Source organism: Bolinopsis microptera, chromosome 3, assembly GCF_026151205.1.
Source record: "Bolinopsis microptera isolate Bmic1 chromosome 3, MBARI_Bmic_1.0, whole genome shotgun sequence".
NCBI lineage: Eukaryota > Metazoa > Ctenophora > Tentaculata > Lobata > Bolinopsidae > Bolinopsis > Bolinopsis microptera.
The window spans coordinates 14413529-14423287 of record NC_087074.1 but is presented as its reverse complement, the minus strand read 5'-3'; the positions used below and the strand labels follow the sequence as shown (position 1 = coordinate 14423287).

At 37.6% G+C, this 9759-nt stretch overlaps 1 long non-coding RNA gene across 1 annotated transcript; it reads right to left on the bottom strand.

The window, feature by feature from the left end:
* Positions 1-2484: 2484 nt before the first annotated feature.
* LOC134812163 (uncharacterized) lies at positions 2485-3788 on the bottom strand. The gene is made up of 3 exons (XR_010159895.1): positions 3748-3788; positions 3455-3528; positions 2485-2567 (listed from the first exon to the last, which is right to left on the bottom strand). It is a non-coding gene; the product is annotated as an uncharacterized LOC134812163 (long non-coding RNA).
* Positions 3789-9759: the final 5971 nt, after the last annotated feature.

Genomic DNA, 9759 nt, shown 5'->3' with positions numbered 1-9759 from the left:
TCAGATCGTCTAAATATTGCTCCATTCCGGTGTTAGGGACCTCGAAAATTTCGACCTCGTAGAACGTGTTGCGCGTCGTATGTAGTGTTTACAATGGAAAAAGTGTACTTAAATCTGATTCGGTTGCGGCGCGTGACGTATCTAGCACGATATTTGCTCGAAAGCGCGTCACTGCGCCAGAAACCTCGTGGTAGTTGGTACCGTAACACTGTAGAAATAGATAATCACAAGAGACACAATAAACGTATCATCACTATGCAAAGTTAATGTTAAAATGATACAATAGCCCTGCTTTAACAGATCAATCCACATAAACACTATATTTCTACAGTCCGATCAGTAAATCGAACATGTTTTTGAAGATAAATCTTCTGATAGAATTCGTTTCTACATTGAAAGATTTCTTTTCTAATCTCCTTTAAGAGTGCTGTCTTTGTCAAAGTGTTATCATCTCTATCCGCATCTATTGTTGCGGCTAAATTAGATACGATCCTGCTGTCGAAACAAACTCGTCTTACCGACATTGTCTTTCTGAAAACTGATGTGATCAGATTAAACATTGCTGGAGTTTGCAGCGTTCTCAGATAAATTAGACGTCACATAGTCATTGTACTTAAGCTTCAGGTCAGACACGAGGTACAGTTCTGGTAAAACATTCTCCTGCTCCAGTTAAAAGGTTCGTGTCAATACCTGCACTCATTAATGCAGCATTGGTGTTGTCGTGCGTGGACACGTGTCTTTCCATTTTAAAACCTGCCTTAGAGACAGGTTTTAAACTTACAGCTTCAGATAATTTACCCTTCAATTGTTTCACCCTCGAGTTGCTGTACCTCAAACGACATGTTTTGTGATATCTACCTAGCTTGCTATAGAGATATTTTCCGAGACTCTCAGGGTTAAGAACAGGGCACTTGTTCATGTGCGAATCAGGATTAACATCGATGTTGCACAGATCCTGACGATTTATGTAGATGTCCACAGATAGTATGTTGCGAAATCGACGAAGAAACTATTATCTTTTCCTTGAATCAGACTATCCTTTTTCGTTTCTAACGTCTAGGGAAATTCGTATTGTTAAAGAAGAATAACCTCTCATACTCTTAAAATTAAATCGAGATAATATGTATAATAATTATATTTGCGAGCAAAAGTTTCACACAAACCTGTTCAACCTGGCATATGAAACACAAGTCTCAGTCCATTTCAAACAAATCAACATCTGGTCCACTTGATTTGGAACTAAATGAAGAAAGTCTCCACATTTTCTTAGTTCTATTCGAGGAGGGTGACAGAGGCGGGACTTTTTCCACTTGGATGGCAATAGCTTCTTCAATCTTCATCACAAGAGGATTCGTCAATTTCAGAAACAGCACTGTACACCTGCAAATATATTATTACTTCCCACATTTATATCAACAGTATCATATCACATAAGTTTGAGATTGTACAAGTGTTATATCATTTTAAAAGTTTGCAAATCCGATAGAAATGGATTAAAAATTACTACTGATCGCTGTCTATTTACCTTTGAATAATAATGTTTTTCAGGAGGTGACCGGGACATGATTTCAGGCCTGACCGGGACCGGGATACAAAATGTGACTTGACCGGGACCGGGACCGGGACCGGGACTGGGATAGCTCAAAATTGAGATTATCAATTTACCGGGACCGGGACCGGGATGAAAAATGTGACTTGACCGGGACCGGGACCGGGATAGCTCAAAATTGCCAATCCCGGTACCGGGATTCCCGGTACCGGGAATTCCGGTCGATTACTGGTTAATTCATGATCATAATTTATTACTCAAACTTGTTAAGCAATTTTAAACATTGTTGTATTTGGCTCAGAGGATGTTTAAAGATGAAATTCACAATGAATGAAAGGAAAAACTTAAAATCACAGTGAATGAAATTATGTAAAAGATCCCGGTCAAAATCCCGGCAAATTTGAGTGATTGACCGAGACCAGGACCGGGACCGGGACCAAGAATCCCGAATTAACCGGGACCGGGACTGGGACCGGGATCATAAATAAATAAATCAGCATTTGACCGGGACCGGGACCGGGATAGCTCAAAATTGCCAATCCCGGTACCGGGAATCCCGGTCACCTCCTGATGTTTTTAAATGTAAACTAAATCGAAGCAGTTGGAATCCATGCACTCCACCGTCAAGACCGCCGTTCAAGACACTGTCCAAGCTGAGATGAAGTCATACAGTCAAGCTGTGACTAAAAATGCACCTGTGCTTGCAGAAGAGAATTTAAAAAAGGTTGTACAGGATGGTGTATCGGAAGAGGATCGCAGTAGGAATGTGCTCATCTTTGGTTTGAAGGAGACTGATGAAGAGGAACTGTGCAATAAAGTTACCGTGATTTTTCAGCAGATTGAAGAAAAACCACGTTTTGAAGCTATCTGGGTTGGGAGAAAATCAGCCAACAAGACTAGACCAGTCAAAGTTTCGCTAGATAATTCTAACTTACCGTTCATCAGATATTAGTAAATGCCAAAAAGCTGAGACTGTGTGAAGATCATAAGACTGTTTTCATCTCTCCAGATCGATCACCTGAAGATCGAGTTATCCATCAGCAGTTGGTCTTGGAAATAAAACAGATAGCCAAAGCAGGCATGGCTCCACCGTGTAGGTTCGGGTGGGTGCGCACCCACCCAAAGGGTGTTGCACCCACCCAAACGATTTGAAAATGTTCACACAAAAATTGTCAAATTTTGTATTTAAAACTAAGGGTCAATTGACTTCTGTAATCAATTGAGACTGTTTTGGAGATATTAAAATATGTTTAGGAGAGTAAAATTCCAAAATTTTCCAGGGGGCTTCACCCCCCCCCCCCCCCCACCGTGCGCCAAGCTGCACCCACCCAAAGATTTTGAGCTGGAGCCATGCCAGAGCCAAAGAAGACACAAAAAAACTTTATTATATCAGAAGTGGTAATATTTGTAGTGAGGACAAGATGTTAGAGAGTGATACATAATAATGAGTGATATACGTCCATAAGTTTTTAATTTTGATTGTTGATATAAGCGTGATAAAAATAATTTATTTCATTTGTATTGGACGGGACATACACAAAGATGCTACGTATGGTGCTGGGTATCTCATGGAAGGACAAGGTCAGCAATATAACTTTGTATGGTAGTCTACCAAGGCTGTCAAACAAGTTACGAAGCAGGAGACTAAAAATGGCGGGACACTGCATCAGACATCCTGAGCTACTTGCCAGTGATTTAGTCTTATGGAAACCTATGCATTGTAGAGCACAGCAAGGCCGACCAAGACAAAGCTACTTGTCTATGTTACTGAAGGAAATTGGGACAAACTCAAAAGAGGAACTGTGAACTCTGATGCGGGACAGGGATATATGGAGGGGGTTATCTGGCGTAGATCGGACTTAGTTCCGACAAAGTAGTAGTATTTCATTTCATTTCATTAATAACCTGCATAGTTGAAAAGTTGATTGATGTAGTTTCGATAAACAGGCGTCGTTCAACTCCACTCATTTCGTTTCAAGCTGGAATGTAGTATTGTTTAGTGTAGGTTTGTTCATGTACCTCTCATCATCAAAAGGTTTCAACTTATACAGCATCGATAACATCATCTAACAAAGCTTTTTGAACAGCTTAAGATTCAGTTAAAATTACATTATTCAGATACATTTTGTGAAATGAAACATTGTCAGCCTGTATTTAATTAATTATAATAATTATGGTAACTTAGCTAAAAATCAAACCATTTGAGTTTTCATTGTTATCAAAATAATGTCGATCTAAATTAGTCTTAATCTGCATGGCTGTGAGCGGATCGAAGTCTTTTAACAAACCACACAAGCTTCTTTCATCAAGAAGATTCTTGAAGTGATTCGCATGTACACAGAGTCTTAGCTGTCTTAGCTAGTTCTGGGTCCATAAACATGTCACCTTCTTTCTAATGGTGATTGTCAAGTTTGTTCAGCAACATAATTCAGAATTGCAGAAATTATTTGAATCTACTAGAGATGAAATGGCTTAAATAACAAGCAATAGATGTAACTAAACAAGTTGTAGTTTGACTACTTCTTTGAAACAATCAAAGAATGGGGGAGCTAAGGGAATGATTGCTCAAAACGAATGATATCTTCATGAATTCAATGCAGCATCTATACATTTATTCGAAATTAGTGATGGATGAGGGGGTTTAAGTCAGGCATTCCTGACATTTACTCTACTACTATTTGTAAATTAAAAATCATGTTAAGAAGATAGCAGCAACTAATCTATATTATTTACAGTGCTCTATTTTATGTGTACCTATTCATTCTGTATATTAATGATTTGCCTGACCTTGTAAAGAATAAGATAAAGTTATTTGCTGATGATCTTAAATTAATTGGTAATGCAGCTAACCACGGTAGTGTTGCTGAAGATATCGAAGAATTAGAAGTTTGGGAAAGTGTTTGGCTTTTACAATTTAATCCTGCCAAGTGCAAAGTAGTGCACATTAATTTTAACAACAATCCTAATTTAAATTATAAGGTAAATGGTATAGAACTTGAAGTATCTGCACAGGAAAAAGATTTGGGGGTTATTACCCATAGCTCCCTGCTTTGGAACGAACAGATCAAAGCATGTATCGCTAAGGCAAATCGTATGATTTGTTGGATTGTAAGGAATTTAGTCATTAGAGAAAAGGTTGTTATGATTGCTATATATAAAGCTTTAATAAGACCTCATCTTGAGTATTGTGTCCAATTGTGGAATCCACCTGCGGCTCATGGAAGTTGGGGGACTGTTTTGGAGCTGGAGAGCGTCCAGAGGCGGTTTACCCGTCTGATTGATGAGGTGGGTACTCTTCCTTACAGCCGTAGACTGGAAATCCTCAATTTGACAACGCTGGCAGAGCGGCGAATACGTGGGGACCTTATTGAAGCTTTTAAGGTTATTAATGGTATGACTGATTATGGTTCAGACTTGTTCAGACCAAGCAGATCAGGTCTTAATCTGGTTTCATCCAATAGATGTAGTAAAAGTGTGACAAAGGTCAAGAATATCCAGAAGTCTTTTCTCCCGGAGCGAGTTATTCCATATTGGAACAAACTCCCTCCGGACGTCAAGAACTCTGTGACAGTTTTAGGTTTTAAAATTAAATTAGAAGGATATAAGATAGATATGATTTCTAAAAGTATTACAAATGATTGCTTTTTTTGGAATGTTTCTAATGAAGTTTTAGTAAGAATTGAGGGAGCCAGTTATGTCAGTAATAAAGAGAAACATAACAATTATCTTTGGTTCCATCCTTATGTGGCAAAGAAGCGTTTTATAAATCTTTATTCCACTGGGAAGTTTTTAAAATAGGATAATGTTTTTGATGAAATTGTTTTTAAATATTGTATTTGATAATTAATTAATGTTGGTGAGGAAATATTTATTATATATTTTTTCACACAGTGCGATGATAGTTTGTAGACATGTGTGATGATGTGATGTCATAAATTTTACTTTACTTTACTTTACTTTGTACTGAAGAGTGCCTTTACAATATTCCACTTTGTGGTGTAGATTTTCTCCATATCCAACAGGCAACACTGATTGAGTGATGGATGAGGGGGTTTAAGTCAGGTGTTCCTGACATGTATTCAAAATTGCATTGAGAAGATAACAGTAACTAATCTATATTATTTACAGTGCTCTATTTATGTACTGAAGGGTACCTTTACAATACTTCAGTTTGTGGTAGGGTTCCTCCACATCCAACAGGTAACACGGAATGAGTGATGGATGAGGGGGTTTAAGTCAGGCATTCCTGTCAAAAGATCTATAATTAATCTTGTAAGGGTACCATACAGTAGACATTTTATTGTTGATTGTGAACCAAAAGTTAATTCATACCCACAATCGATAAATTATAAATCCAAATAGTCATATAAGCAATGCAATACTAAATTGGTGAAATTGTATTGACAAAAGGTAATCAGCCAAGTTTAGTTAAGGTATCTCAACAATATAACATTGAAGTATTAGAAATGGCACTCTACTATTATAAAACACTTTACTGTGCTGTTTTAAACAATATTATATGAAATTAAGGCATGAACTTCAGAAAAGGACAAAACACTACCGGTACAAAAACTTAAATGAGTTTCAGGGAAGGGTTACTAAAATTTTACGGTAGCGCTCGATTTTATTCAAAAAATTTCAAAGTGCTCAGCACCACGAAAAATATAATTTTTTCTTCCGCTTTCAAAACTTGTTTTTACGCTGAAAAACTATCAAATAGTATTATTGGACAGTATTAAAACACTTTGTGAGCAAAAATATTTCATTGTGGGTGTGTAAAGAGCCGAAAAAATTTAGCCCGCGAAAAAACATTTTTTTTGGGAGGTTTTTTAAAATTTTGACCAGGTAAACTCTTGTGTATGCCTATTATATTGGTATTAACTAGTGCGGCAAATAAAAATGTACAAGAACCCAAAATATCTAAGCTTTTCGATTGAATTAACCTGTCGAAATTTCTAAAAAACCTCAAAAAATGGCCATTTTTGGGGCCAAAAATCGGTTTTTTCAAAATAAAACCAGGTAACCCCCATTTTAAACACTTCTAACCACTTTTAATCGATTCTACGGTCAAAAATACGTCTTTTAAGATGGGTCTGGTGATTTTAGTGTATCTAGCAGACAAAGCCCGTAAGAGCCTCTACTAAACTTTTACAAACCGGTAAGTAATTAATTGGTATTTATTATAAATATCTGTTATTTCATATTTGGTTTCGGTTTTATTCGGAATTAAGAATGCGACTAGGAAGCTTCGATTAGTGGAGCCCCAGCAATACAAGCTGGGGGCTCGTGAGTCGTGTTAGTGTTACTAGATCAACATGCTTAGCCAGTCAGTCTTGTTATATTAAACTATTACTTTTGAGCTTGAAAACAGACAAAACTTTGCTTATTTGTTTGTTTATTATTTTGTTTGTTATCAGAGAAAGAAGACAATATTACCTCTCGATTATTTCAGGTGAAGCTAAAACATAAAAGCGCTGAAAGACCAAGAAGCATCTTCTAAAGAGCTGTTGAATCAGCACGCTGAAGAAGTACAGAGACTGGCGAACAAGCTGGGCGCCGATAAACTCAGACAGCAGCAAACACTTCAAGTGAGCTTTGTGACGTTACCGTCGTTGTGACGTCATTGTCGATGTTGATCGAATGAATTTATTTGTATTCTAGAGATTCTATTTTAGCATTTGACAAGTAACAACTTTGGCTCTGTTTACTGTGCTGTAATGCAGTGAACGACCGGGATTCCCGGCGCCGGGGGAGGTGTTTATTCCCGGCCCCGGCCAATTTTGAGTTTTTGGCCGGGAATTATAGATTAAAAAGTCACCTAAGAACATAAAATCTACTGTCTTATTTGACCCACAATTCATACTTACATTTACAACTTATCTTATATTGGTAAGGGATCAATTAGCCGAAGTTAAAATGGAAAGTGCCAATTTTACTTTAAAGTCTGAAGCACTGAAAAAAGAACTAAACAGAAGCAAAATAGACCTTCTGACTAGTGTCCAGAACGATGTTGTCAGCTACTCAAAAGAAGAAATAATCCGCTTCATGGAGTTTACTTGGAATAAACATCTCCTGCTGAACCCAAGAATAAATCAGAGTGAGGGTCAGATACTGGATAACATTGATGAAAGGAGCAAACGATTATTTCCTCGCTACTCAAGCAGAAACACGGATACTAAGGTTATGTCTCTCCTACATGGCCATGACATCACCTTTGCAGCCTTCCAGGCAAGGGTAGCCAACAACTGCGACCCTCAGTGTCCAAATTGTAAGGTATTGGACACCAATTATCACAGACTCTTCTACTGTCCACTGTGCAGCTGCTCTTACAGGGAAACCCTGCAGGACCATTCCTTTAATGACCAACCATCATGGTCTATCTTAAGAGATGATAGTGATAACAGCATCACTGCCTTCCGCTCTCTAGCACAAATTGCCATTGGTGAACTATCATAAAAATGATTATTATAGTGCTCATCTCTTGTGACATTTATTCTTCTTCAGCCTCTACTTCTCACTCTACTGCCTCATCTTCTGAACATCATTATCTTTAGTATAGTTGAGGATTCTCAACACCCACTTTCAAGTTGAGTACTCTTGACCCACTTAGTCCACATGCCTTGCAAACTTACAGCACGGTATTTGTAATGGTCTAAGTTCCTAATACTCGCCAAAGATGGTTCCTCTAGTCAACCGTAGGAAAAGAGAAAGCTCAACAACAAATTAGATGGCTGCATTTTGTTTTCATTTTATTAGGTCCTAGTATTTATTCCTATTGTCTTAAAGTTTTAACTCACCTTAAATTATTTTAATGCAGTCACTCAGATAAGTTTATATCAGGACAATTCAATAAAGACACATACTCTGCCCACAATAAGGGGCCATAATTGTTTCAATTATGTAACTGTATAGAATTATTATTATTATTATTTGAAGCACTGAGCGTGAAAAGTGATAATATGGACTCTAAAAGTGCCTGTTTCTTAATACTATGGTGTTCCGCCTCACTTCTATACTCCTATAATCGAGCACAGGACTTGACAGGCCCACTAAAACAAGTTGTGTAAAAAATACCACCAGTTCACGGCCCAACTACATTGTTTATTTGTACACCCAGTGAATTATTCCTTATACGGCGCGGAACATTCCTGGCCTAACGTGTGTGCCGTGTTTCTCCGCACTATCAGTTGACTACCACTCATGTAGTTGACTGCCACTGTACTCGCATTTATGTGTTACTTGTTTTTACGTGTTAGATTTAAATTGCTCGTGATTAGACACACGTTTGGTGAAAGGGGAGGGGATAGTTTTCATTTGTTAGACAAGGGAAGGGGCAAGGAAACGTGTGATTACTTGATTATTGATTTTTCACGTTTTAAGTGTGTGCTCACGTTTCCCGAGGGGTGTAAATCTCGACACGTGTTCAGTAATTATGTGTTTTATAAATACCCTACTGTTTACACTTTTTAAATCCCTTTAAAGCCAACAATATAATCCACAAAACTGACTCTTGGCACTCATTTCAGGATTTAAAACGGCCAAATAATGTGTTTTATAAATACCCTACTATTTAAACTTTTTAAAACCACTTTAAAGCCAGCAATATAATCCACAAAACTGACTCTTGGCACTCATTTCAGGATCCTAAACGGCCAAATAATGTGTTTTATAAATACCCTACTAAATACTCAGCACACCTACCCAGTGAAAGCAGTATTAATGACATTCTCACTTTTCAGAACTAAGTGCCTAATACAATTAAGATATAACATCTAAACAGTTTTATTCCTGTTCCATATGATCGAGGCTAGTCAGGGCTACAAAACCTGACCAAGTTTAGCTCAATCCAGTACTGCGCGTTTGAGATATGAGGTTAAATATACCAAAAATAGGGGTTTTCTGGTGTGACATCATTGTAAATTTTTTGGAGTATAACCTCAATATCTCACAAACTATCCATTTGTGGTCTTTCTGAGTTACACTATCTGTTTCCTCTGGCAATTTCGGTTCAGAGTCAATTAAGTTTGAAACAAAATCTCAGTATATGTGGAAGGACTGAGGATATCAAGTTTGTAAACGCGCGCGCGCGCACACACATATAATGACCTCATATCTTCCACATTTAATGATTTTTTATAGAAATTCTTTCACCATCCTGTAGCACTCATGTGCTGAGTAGGATAGCATTCAAATCATGTCTTTAAAAGCTT